Genomic DNA, 13398 nt, shown 5'->3' on the forward strand with positions numbered 1-13398 from the left:
CAAAATTTGCTCTTAGTCCTTCTTTCTCATTCACATCCATCACACACTTAGAATTCACAACTTGACCTCTTGTATATACCATTTAGATTATCAAGTCAGCTCATTCAAAAATTACATTTACCAATAAACCATATATCAGTTGGCTACAAATATTACATTTAATATATAAACTTTTATTTCACAAAATAATGGAATCCTTCATTGGCCAACCTTTCTTGGTAAATACTACTTTTAGAAATACTTTCCTGAGTTAATCATCTTAACTCGGTTAACCCTAAAAAAGTTACAAAATCCTTTGGCTATCGAGTTAACTCGGTAAGAACTAGATTTCTTTCACGGTCCATGAAAGCTCGATTAGAACTATTTCCAACACTATTTTCTCTTGATGATTGAGTGAGCTCGATAACAATTGAATTTCCTTTGCTAAACCTTGAAAGCTCGATAGAAATTTCTTGTGCAAGGTAAAGCCTTAGAATGGTTGGTAGATACTGTAAACCTTCTCTGCTAACCTTTTGAACTTGGTAAACTTTGTCTTTTTCTTTGCTGACCAACTGAGCTCAGTAGACTCTGTCTTTTGCCTTGCTAACCAACTGAGCTCCGTAGACTCTGTCTGATGACTAATATGAAATTTGTGCAACATCAAAGACAACACACAATTGAAAAATTGTATCTAACAAAAACTATATAACTCGGCATCAGAAGTCTTTGATTCTCACCATATACTATTCTCTATGTTGTGACTTGACATCTATGTTACTCAACATACACTACTTACTCAACCCCTATGTCACTTGACATACACTTTATGTTTGGAACTTATGTGACTTACAACATGAGTTACTTGACACTCACTATGACTCGGCATGCTCTATAATATACATGTTGTGCTCGACATGCACTACTTGTTCGACATAAACTAAGAAAATAACTTAAGTGTGTTAACACTCACTTTTCAAAACCAATATGAGATCAACAATCTCCCCCTTTGACATGAGTGTCAAAAACACTTGAGTATGCATTAATATTCTTCTCCTTATGAACATAACATATCTCTAACTCAGTTTATATACAAAACTTCAAATTTTCAAAAGATTTTGTAACAACTTTAGATACCTCAAAAATCTAATAACTCCCCATCAGTTGATAGGTTTTTTTTGTATCCAAAATTGCGTACTCCTACTGATTAAATGTGTCTTATCTAATACTCTTTGACTTCATGCACTATTTTGCTAAAACTCTTTCATCTGATACTTCTTGTATGTTGATGCTTCTCACTTCTTTTCTTACTCTCCTTATATCTCCCAAAATTCTTATTCTTTATTGCTACCAAAAGTAATATCTCCCCAGAAAATTTGTTCTCCCCCTTTCATATCATTTCTTTTATCTTTTACTCCCCCCTTTTTCTTATTCTCTTCTCTCAAAATATTTCATCTTCCACAAAATATTTCATCTCCCCCTTTTTGACACTTATGTCAATGGGCTATACACTTATTGTGTGTTTGTCCAAAAAGGATTTATGGACATCTAATATTATCTTGAGTGCTGCATCCCAGTTCTCACATGCAACATCCAAAGACTTTATTTGGATAGCCAACTTGACAACAAGGTGAACTAGACCATCCAAGGTTGAAAGATTTGGGTCTTTCTTCATTAAGGTTTCAACATAACTTAGCTTCTTATGCAAAATCTCCATATGATGGGTTAGAGTGGCCTGGATACTAGTCAATTTGGCCCTTATGTTGGCCTCATCTACTAACAATACAACTAATTGACTCTGGGGTTGAAGCAATGTCCTAAAATGCTTCTCACTTTGAGTTGGATTCATAGGTAGTTTGGCACCTAATGAACTTATCTGACTTTTCATGCTTAAGATGTGACTTTTGGTTTCTTGGGTGAAGAGTTTTGGTTTACACAATTTAGTGTACAATCAGAAGATATTCTCAAGTACCTTCTTCACATCCTCAACCTTAGTTTCCAATGCAACTTGTGTTAGTGCTATGTCACCTAATATTTTCTCATTAACTTTACATTGAAACTTCATTTCTGACCATTTTAATAATTTGGCATTTGTGTCTAGGTCAGCATCACTTACCTTCTCCACTATATTTTTTAGTTGCTCTATTAGTGGCTTGGTCTCATCTCAAGTTGGCAGACTAAATGCATCTAAAAAGATGTCTTTGATGTCTTGTAGTGCCTGCTTCTGCCTATGCTCCTTTCTAAGCTTTTCTTGATGCTTCTTCCTTGCTAGAGCTTGTTGCAATACGCCTATTTGTTCTATGTTCATTGTATCATAGTCATACTTGGACAAAGTTATTTCTTCATCAAGGCTCACATCTCCATATTTAATTACTTCTTTTGCCTTTGATGAACTTGGGCTTGGAACTGAGATCTGTAATGGGGTTGCATCTGTGCTTGGCTTCTAAAGAGTATGACTTGATGGAGTGTCAAATGCTGGTAAGGTTACCAATTCTTGTATAGCTACTTGCTCCTTCATTCTAGGTGTTTGCTTTGTCTCTTCAGGCTTGCCTTGTTTCGTCACAATAGCTTGATTTGCACCTTGATCTTGTGTTGTAGATGCAGATAAGACTATCCACTCTAATCTTGTATAGTGGCTTGTGTTGCCATAGTAATATTCTCAACTATATCAACCTTATTTGATATAGCTTCAAGTTCTTTGACCAAAGTTTGTATGGTAGTGACTTGAGGGATGATAGAAGGTGGTTCTTATGGATTCACCTTTTCCCTTTCAGTATTAGTCATTGATTTTTGAATACATCTACATTGACCAACATAGGATTTTCACAAAGTTTGGCCTACAGTGTAGACTGATCTAATATCTTGTTCAAATCATCCTCTATAAGGGGATTGATGTTCTAAGATAATAGGTTAGAAACATCCTTAATAGTTACTATTTTAGTAGTTTCACTTGTGACATGTTGAGGACTGACACTTGACAACTGTGTGTCTTGCACACTCTATTCTTCATGCTGCTCTAGCTCAGCTGTTCCCTTTTCATCTATTTGCATTGTTGTTCCTTCCTCAATAGTGTTATCTTTTTCCTCATCCTCTTCATCATCCTTTACTTCAATGGGTTCTTGTTCCCCTTCCTTCACTGTAGTCAACCCATAAGTAAGTTTCCACATCTATGTGGATTTTCTCACTACATCCTCAATGTTGTTTTGTAATATGCTAAAGGTTCTATATTTAGGTGTGAACCTAACTTCATATTTCTTCATAGCCTTAGTTAGTTTAGGCATCACTTGTCCCAGTAAGGTCTCCCTAATTTGTCTTTCGACGATCAGACAATAGTGCCATTTCTGCTCAACTCGATCATATAAACTTTTGGGTATAGAGTTGGCAATTTCTAATGGAGTAGTCTTGAATTTTTCCATCATGGCATATATCGCCTCCTACACTTGGTTCTTTTCTACTTTACCAAGATTGTCAAAATCTACATGTGTAAATCTTGATAAATCTATAGTATTCTTAACATTTTCACATAAATTTTCTATGTTTGAAAGAGGATTGTAACTCACCACCTTAAATTGGCTAATGTCATCTGACTCAGTTTTCTCTTCATCAGACTCACCCTGTGCTACATGCTTCATCCTTGGGCTTTTCTACAATTTACCTCCTTGCTCTTCTTTCTTGGTCTACTCTTTAGCCTTTTGTGTATTTGTATGTGTACTAGCTCTTGTAGTAGGTGCAGTAGGCTTGACTTGGCTTGGTTTTATAGTTTTCCTACCCCTTGCCACTAGTTGTTCCTTGGCCCCCCTCTTCTTTGTATCAGTAGGTGTAGGTGCTTCCTTGGCTTCTTCTTCCTTGACACCTTCATCTACTTTAGTATCCTCCTCTTTTGGTTGATCTTCACCCATACCTTGAGTTATTGCAAGAGGTTCTTGCACTTGGCTATCTTCTTCCTCTTCTTCCTCCTACTTGACACCCTCTCCAAACTTAACTTTCAATTTCTTCACTATCTTCTCCTTTTTCTTCATGGAAAAGGTAGTCTTGAGGTACATTGTGATTTTGGATTTAGCCATCTCATAATTTCTAAATACCTTTGTACTTTTATCTACCTCTTTTGCAAGTAATGTGGTAATTTCTATAGAGGCATCATCCACATTGATTTCATAACCTAAGGGTCTCAACTATCTCACCCTTGGTGTAGTAGCTTGTACAAAAGTGTAGTCGACATCTACTAGAAAACATACATCATCATAGTATTTCTCTACTAGTGACACTAGTATTCTCAACATGTTCTTCATTGACTATTTGAAATCCTCAAAGTAGCTAGTCATCACAGATTTAAAGTTCTCTCCTAACTGCTCAATGTACTCACCAATCTAAACTACTACTGACTTGTTGGTTTTCCTAGAGACTATTCCAAATGTTGGAAAGGTGTTTTACACATAAAATAACATACACATCAATATAGAACCAAATTTGCATTGTGCACTCTTTGTCTTTCTGATAGCTCCAAGGTTCTCAACCAACTACTATAGTTGGAGTTCTGCTAGATCATATGTATGATCTTTCTTGACAATTTTGTATCCCAGATGGCACACTATTTAATCTGCTAGATTGGAAAAATTTGTGCAAAAGAACCCTAACAACAAACTCAATCAATGGATCAATAATTGTATCAATTGTCATGCCTCTTTTGTTCCAGATAGCTCTAGTGTTCTTCTCAATCACCTCCTTTGAGTCAATTCTTAGTGTCTTAGGCCAATCTAGGGTAGCATGTAGTATGGGCTGCATGTGCTAGTACTTTGTCATGCTCTTTGGGGGTGATAAGGGGATAAATTTTGTGAGAGTTGGTTTTTATTTTGTGTGCCTTGTGAAGGAAGATTTGGTTTTTTGTATTTGGCATCTCCTCAGGGTTTATAGGCACACCTTTACCCATTCTATTGGTTCCTTTTGTAACCTACTATGTAAGCTCAAAAAGGGTGTTAAATGTTGTATCTGTATTGTTGATTTATATGTGTGTTTTTGATTGTTACTCGATTGGTCTTGGTTCTCCAAGCTCAGTGGGTGGTCTCTTAGAGACCTAGGCTAAGAGGGGAGCTCTCCATGGTTTATAGGGTTGTTTTGTATAGGTTTTATAAATGGATTGTGTTGAAGAAAAGCTTGGATGATTTTCACTTTGTGTTGAAGTTTTGAAGATGATTTATTATGACCATTTGTAAAAGTTATGTATTGTAAAAGATTGGAAGTAGATCTTCTTGTAATTTGTGAATTGATGTAAGGATCCAAATATGATTGTAATATTTGAAAGGACTTTTCAATACTATGAATATATATTGCTTTAAATATTTCTTAAAGTTTTTCCAAGAAATAAAATTGAATAATATTATTGTATGTGTGTGTGTGTGTGTTTCTGTGTCTTGTTCAAGATAATTTGGGCATGACAGTTAGTAGAGGATATTCATAAGAGGGGGCATAATCAATTTCAGTATCGAAATAATTCAGGATAATTTCTAGGTTAGTAGAGACCCCCTTGGAAAGGGAATAAGAATCAGTCAGGAGGATCCTTTAGGGCCTTTTTGGTGAGCAAAATAGGAATACGTATTCTAGAATAGAAAATGGGGCTATGTATTCCTATTCTCCATTTGGTTCAGCCAATATTTGATGGGAATTTGCGGACCCCAAAATTTATGTTTTCTAAAATTAAAAAAAGTGGAATAGGAATACGAATTCCAATAACACCTATTTGGGTGGAATTGCAAAACCCCATTTTTGGGCCAAAATTGGAATACTTATTTCTATTTTACTTCATATTCCAATTCCTTTTTGGTGCATCCAAACAAGGAATTCAAATTTTTTGGAATATGTATTCTAGAATACGTATTCCTATTCCACTCACCAAACAGGCCCTTAAGGTTCCTCAACCATAGTAGGATTATAGACAAGGATCATCACAGAGATATAGGGGCTCTAAGCCTAGCAAAAATAGCAATCTCAAGGCCCTAAACAAGATTAGAAGACATAGACCCTATACACATAGCTAGGAAAGACTCAACAGTCTTATAGGGGTGGTTTTAGTGGATCCAGTCAGACTAGAGGTTCACAACAGAATAGGTCATAGGGCATTCAAATTCAGACTAGAAGACCATGCTACACTTGTGGTGGTACGGGTCACACCATTAGAGATTTCCCATAGGGTCTACCATCAAACTATCAGAAAGGGGATACTTTAGAGCCCACAGTAGGTGACATGGGTAGATCTCATAGAGTATTTGTAGTAGTTGATAACCACTAGGCAAAACATCAGGCCATAGTCATTGAGGCTACATGTATGATACGAGGTAGTCAAGTCTCTATTCTATTTGATTCTAGAGCTACCAATTCATTTATATCTCCATTAGTGGTTGAATGTTGTGGGCTAGTGGTAGTTAGACAAGAGGTCAGTTGGGAGGTAGAGTTAGCCTCAAGTGCTAGAGTGTTAGTTGATTCCTTGGTTCATGACTGTGAGATTTAGATTAGAGACATGAATACCATGGCTGATTTTCACATTACCACTTTGGGTACCTATGATGTAGTCCTTGGCATGGATTGGCTTTATGCTCACAATGCCAAGATGGATTGTCAATAGAAGAGGGTAGAATGTGTTGATAGTCATGGTACTTCCACAGTGATTTTTGGAGTACAAAGACCCATATCTCTTTGTATGATATCTACTATGTAGCTAAAGTAGTGCTTAAGACTAATGAGCTAAATTATCCTACTCATGAGCTAGAGCTTGCAGCAGTAGTCCATGTTTTAGTGAGATGGCGACATTTTCTCTTAGGTCACCATTTTGAGCTTCAGTCAAATCATCATAGTTTGCAATACATCTTCTCACTACCAAACCTTAATGCTAGGCTGAGAAGATGGATAGAGTTCTTATGTGAGTATGATTGATGTTTATTGCATCAAAGGAAAGGAGAATGTGGTTGTAAATGCTCTGAGTTGGAGATGACATATGATATCTTCCATGACTACTACCATAGATTTGAAAGAGTGCATCTTATGAAATTTTCCCAAGGATAAGTTATATGCAGAGATTTTTCAGATTACACATTCTCAAAGATCCCTAGTGGGAAAGTTTGCAGACCATTCTTTGGATCCTAATGGGCTTTTATGTCTTAGAGGATGCATTTATGTACCTTCTTTAGGTGACCTATGAGAGTTCATCATTTTAGAGGCTTATTGAGCACCTTATGTAGCACATCCTAGTGTCAAGAAGTTACATTTAGACTTGAGATAGTTGTATTTTTGGCCAGGGATGAGGGTACAGATTGCTGATATTATTTCTAGATGTCTTGAATGTTAGAGAGTGAAGGTAGAGAAAAACCATCTGAGGGGACTTTTACAACCACATGAGATACCTATGTGGAAGTGGGATGTGATATCTATGGACTTTATTGTTGGTCTTCCTATGTCTTCTTGTTGTCATGATGCTATCTTGGTGATAGTTGATACATTGACTAAGGTCACCCACTTCTCACCGATTTGAACTACCTTTACAACACTAGTAATAGCACAAGTGTTCTTACAAGACATTGTCAGACTTCATGGGATCCCTCGTAAGATTATTTTTGATTGAGACTCTTTATTCAAATCTTCATTTTAGAGTGAGCTTAAAACAACTTTGGGTACTAGTCTTAATTTTAGTATTGTATATCACTCTCAGACTGATGGATAGATAGAAAAGGGTTAATCAGGTATTAGAGGATATGTTGTGAATGTATTATTGCAGAGGATAGGACTAGTTGCCTACCATTTATCTTTGTCACCTAACATATCATGCATCCATGATGTGTTTCATGTTTCAATATTGAGGACGTATATTTATGATGAGTCTCACATTATAGATTGGGGTGCTTTATAGGTTGAGTTAGATGGAAACATAGCTCTGGAGCCCATTCGTATTTTGGGCCAACAGACCCTAACACTTAGAGGTAGGGAGTTGTACTAGGTTAGAGTCTAGTGGGATTATTATGATGAGGTCATAGCTTCATGAGAGGACACAACATAGATGAAAGCTTAGTATCCACACCTCTTTGATGAACTCTAGGAGGAGGTTCATGCCTAGGGGGGAGAATGTGAGGCCTCACCATAGCCCATCATAGCATATCATAGTAGTTTATTTGCATTTTAGATACTTTATATTTTGCATTGTAGATACTTTATATTTTGAGACCTTGTTATATGTTGGACTATTTTGGACTGTTACCTAGACTATTTGATACTATGGGACACTTTATTTTATGCTAATCATTTATGATGTTAGAACTTATTTATGATGCTAAATGATTAGTTACATTCATGTACTTGGTTGGTTATTTTATTACTGAGTAGGAAATTATATTTTAATATAAGTGTTAGATGGATTATTTATATATATATGAAAATCATGAAATGTTGCAAAAGAGTCATATCATGTTTAGTTCGATAATGGTAGTATTATAAATGCACAATGGTTAGAAATGGAAAAATGTTATTCAATTGAGAAATTCCTTATATTTTGATTCAATTATGAATATAAAATTGATTGGGGATTTATATGTGCATATGTTTTATTTATCTTAGACTACTAATATGTGGTTTGAGTATGCAAGAAATATCCATGGTAAAATAGAGAACCAAGACTATACCTTTGTATTAATTGAGAGTGCCAAGGTTAGGTCTAATGAAGATATCTTAACCTCGTTGTTAAGTATTTTACTTTGTGAACATAATGTGAATTGATGTCTTAGATTAGATTCCTTTTTGTGAAAATTGATTTGCCATTCGTAATGTTAAATGTATATTTATAGTGTCACTTGACACTTGTGTTGTTATGTGTTTAAATGGCAAGTTAGGTTGAATCATTGGCAAAAGACACCCAACCTTATTCTTAACTAGTTAGAATTGTTTAAGTTTTCATCCCCTTGCATAAAATATCTTATGAAAGTTTTAATTAAATTAAATTTCTGATTTCAAGTTTAGGGTGACTTTAGAGGGCTTTGTTTGAGTCTTAGAGTGTTCTTTTAGTGAAATTAAGTTACCTACATGTTAGTACTATATGTTAGGGCTTTAATTTTGGCCTTACTAGAGTTAAAATCTCTTTTCTAACACTTGTAAAATCTTATTTCTTAAGTATTGCGAAAATGGAAGAAGTCTTACACAAAATTCCTACCTTATCTCAAGTGTGTTGATAATTCCAACCAAATAGGGAAACTTAGGTGGAGTTGAAGGGTTTGTTCACTTTTATGATGGAGAAAAATTAGGAATTTTCTTCTTTTAGAGGGAAATTGGAAAATAGAGTTGGCATTCACCCACTCTCTAGTTTTACAGATTTTTAGTTTTGGGGATTGGATTAAGGAAGGATAGAGGGTTCTTCTCAAATCAGGTCATTTACCATAGCTTGGAGAAAGGTTGAAGATTTTGCCATGTTTTGGAAATTATGTGTTGTATTTTTTTCTAAATAAAAGATGTGTAAATTTTTCTACAGATGCATATGTGTGTTGTTCATTGTTCCTGTTGTATTGTTGGGTGTGGATGAATTTCTATTGCCTTATTTTCATTTGATTTTGAGAGTGTGATGTTATGGGTGTGAAAGGACATCACTCACCCTTGGGAGGGAAGAAGTGGCCTTTGGGTGAAGGGGTTAGTTGGGCCTATCTCTTGAGTGTAGAGTCTCTTCCCTAGAAGGAAGAGGGATAAGCATATAGTATGGGCTGCATGTGCTAGTACTTTGTTATGCACTTTGGGGGTGATAAGGGGAGAAATTTTGTGAGAATTGGTTTTTATTTTTTGTGCCTTGTGAAGGAAGATTTGGTTTTCTATATTTGGCTTCTCCTCGGGGTTTATAGGCACACCTTCACCCATTCTATTGGTTCCTTCGATAACCTACTGTGTAAGCTCAAAAAGGGTGTTAAATATTGCATCATGTATTGTTGATTTATATGTGTGTGTTTGATTGTTACCAGGTTGGTCTTGGTTTTCCAAGCTCAATGGGTGGTTTCTTAGAGACCTAGGCTAGGAGGTGAGCTCTCCATGATTTACAGGGCTTTTTTGTATAGGTTTTCTAAATGAATTGTGTTGAACAAAAGCTTGGAAGATTTTCACTTTTTGTTGAAGTTTTGAAGATGATTTATTATGAACATTTGTAAAAGTTATGTATTGTAAAAGATCAATACTAGATCTTCTTGTAATTTATAAATTGATGTAAGGATCCAAATATGATTGTAATATTTGAAAGGACTTAATGTGAATATATTTTGTTTTAAATATTTCTTAAATTGTTTCCAAGAAATAAAATTGAATATTATTATTGTATGTGTGTGTGTGTATGTGTTTCTTGTTCAAGATAATTTGGGCATGACATAATGCTACCAATTTTATAGTTATAGCATTTCCTTACATCTTGCACCATTAACATGTTTAGTGGAATCATCGACAATGCACTAGAAGGGTCTTTCTTTTTTGTAATATCAGGAAAAGCTTTCAAAATGGGCTGCTTAACTTAATTACTCACTAATTAAACATTCAAAACTTCCTTCCCTTCTATATTCTTTGAACTTGATGCTATTTTGTGAAACTAGGGTTTACAAAAATGTAAACTATGTAGCTCGGCTCTTGATAAATACCTTATGAAATCTGATGAATTGTTGTATAATCGTTGCTCAAACCTTTTACAGTTGCTTTGAATGGTTTTCTAGATTTCCTTTTGCTCTGATCTCTATTTCTCAATTTTGAAATGATGAAAAATGAGTCAAAAATTGATCAAATACCCTTTGAAACTCTACAGTTAATGTTGAGTGCTTACATAGTTGTAAGCTCGGCATAAATCAGTTTCAAGCTCACTTGGCATCCATTGGCATTTTCATCAATCAACAACCACTATGAGCTCAACATCAACTAGCTAGTCTATTAGCTCGACATCTTCTAGCATTCCACTCAGCACATATAGGAAACTTTTCATACTTGACAAAGACATGAAAAACTTAAAGATTTGTCTTGGAATTTTAACAAAATCTTGCATCTTTGTTCATGCTAATTTAGTCTTTTTAGTACTAAAATCTTTTGAAATTTATGTATGATATAACCCTTTTAAATATTAGTCCCACATACCTCTTGCTTTCCTAGTTTGATGAGGTGTGATCACCTATCCCATTGGGTGAAGTGATCCCTTCTCCATTTGATGTGCTACAATCATCCTTTTTCTTCCATGTCTTTTTTATTTCATCTTTGATGTGTTCAACATCTACCTTGCCTTTGCCTTTATCAAATTCACAACTTGGTGCCTTTGACCTTGTTGGACAATATCTACTGATATGACCAGTCTTCAAACAACTAAATCATGTGGGTTGACTCAACCACCTTTGATAGTTACCTTTGAAGTGTGTCCTAATATCATTTTTAGGAACATGTCCATATTCTTAACAATAATGGTAGATATATCTTGTATTATAATCCCAGTTATAAGAGTTGCCATTGTTCCTTACCTTTGATTACCTATTTGATGACCACATGGGTTTGGATCTACATTCAAAAGCTCTATGTCCATACTTTTGACAATGGTAGCAATATCTTTCAAATCTTTGTGTATTCATGGTCTTGTTTTTGCATTCATGTGCTTGATGACCTTGCTTTTTGCACTTATGGTAGTGAACCATGTGCTTGGGCTTGATATTCTAATTTGTAGTCTTCCTCATACACACATTAGAAGTATGTCCTTTCTTACCACAATTATGACAAGTAGATTTGGAGTTCTTACCTTTGTTGTTCCTTTCTTCAGCACTTTTGGATGACTCTCCTTCAGTGCTTGTATATCCCAGTCCAGATGTATCATTATTGGATCTAGAAGATCTCAATAATTGCTCAAAATATTTGATATCTTCATTTGACTTGTTGAAATTTTTAGCAAATTCCTTTTCCCTCTTTAGATCACTCTACAATTGCTCATTCTACAATTTCAATGTAGTTATCTCAATATCCTTAACACTCAATTCATAGTTGGCATTCATCATTTCACTTAAAGTATCCAATTGCATGTTGGAAATCTTGGTTAGCTATGTTGACTTCTCTTCTAGTCTGTTGGCCAAAATCCTTTTATCATCTTCAATCATGGCTTTGTCATTTGTTCAGTCACCTCACATAGTAGTATGGCTTGTGATTCTTGCTTTAACTTGAGATTTCTGATTTCCTCAACTTGGGCTCTATTCTTTTCCATTAGATATGCAACTGTTGCATCAAGTTAATTAGAGTGACCATTAGAAAATATCTTAGTAGTGTCTATCTCTTTGTATTGTGTGTTATTCTCCACAATATCAATTTTTTTCCTTCTCTTCAAATATTTCTTTAGTTCTTCTCTCATTTCATCTAGTTGATGTAGAACAAGTTCTATTTCAATTACATGGTTCTCAATAATCTTTCCCAATTTGTAGGATTCCATTTCAAGATATTTTCTCAAAGTTTTAAAGCTTCTCTTTCAGAGAACAAGGCTCTGATACAAATTGTTGGAATTATAATAGGAAAGGTAAACTTCTGGGGGAGTGGGGGTAAATCAATAGTTTAAAATTGGACCCATAAAAGTTTCACCACACATCCATCTCATGTATTCAATGAGTAAACTAAAATAACATGTAAAGCATGTACATCTAAATCATGTAATCATATAAGTGTTCACACACATATAACACTAGATATGATTACCTAGAAATCCTACAAAGAGAAAGTAAAATTGGGGTGGGGATGACGCCCACAAATCTTCACTACTATAGTAATAAAGTGTATCCAATGAAGGTTATAATGTTTTGACTATGAAACATGACCTACCCTATGAAAGATCTTCCCTATTAAAGGCTTACAAAGATTGTTAAGTCTCACCTTATTAGTGGATTTCAATACCCTGTTAGAAGTGTGTTTTGCTAAAGGACTTTAACTCACAATTAAGTAGGCACCCTATTAAAGGATTTCATACAACCTATTAGGACTACTCTGTTAAGAGATTTTGACTAAAATCACCTATTAGAATGTCTTAGCTTTGATCCTACAGTTAACACTTGATTGCTTGATAACATATCACCTCTAAATTGATGTCTTCTTGATCCTCCTTGATCAGATGTCTCTTTGTTGTATCCTTTTCCTTTCCTGTATTTTATTCTAACTAATTCTATTATGTAATCTCACTTCATAACTCCTTAGTCACTATGAATGCACTATTTGTGCATGCAAACTTCTCCCTTAGATCCTTCAATACCTTGCTCACTCACTAGAGAGTTTAGGGTTTGTCCTCCTTAAGAAGACTTAGGTGACTTAGGGTTAGGTATGAATCTATGGCTGAGATTCATCCATTTTGCTGCTTAATCTTTCCCATTTTCTGATTGGCTCCATGTAATTGCATAGGGAATCCAACTTGAGATTCTTCCT

Source organism: Cupressus sempervirens, chromosome 8 (genome assembly GCF_028749045.1).
Source record: "Cupressus sempervirens isolate cs-2001-9-10 chromosome 8, ASM2874904v1, whole genome shotgun sequence".
NCBI classification, from domain to species: domain Eukaryota; kingdom Viridiplantae; phylum Streptophyta; class Pinopsida; order Cupressales; family Cupressaceae; genus Cupressus; species Cupressus sempervirens.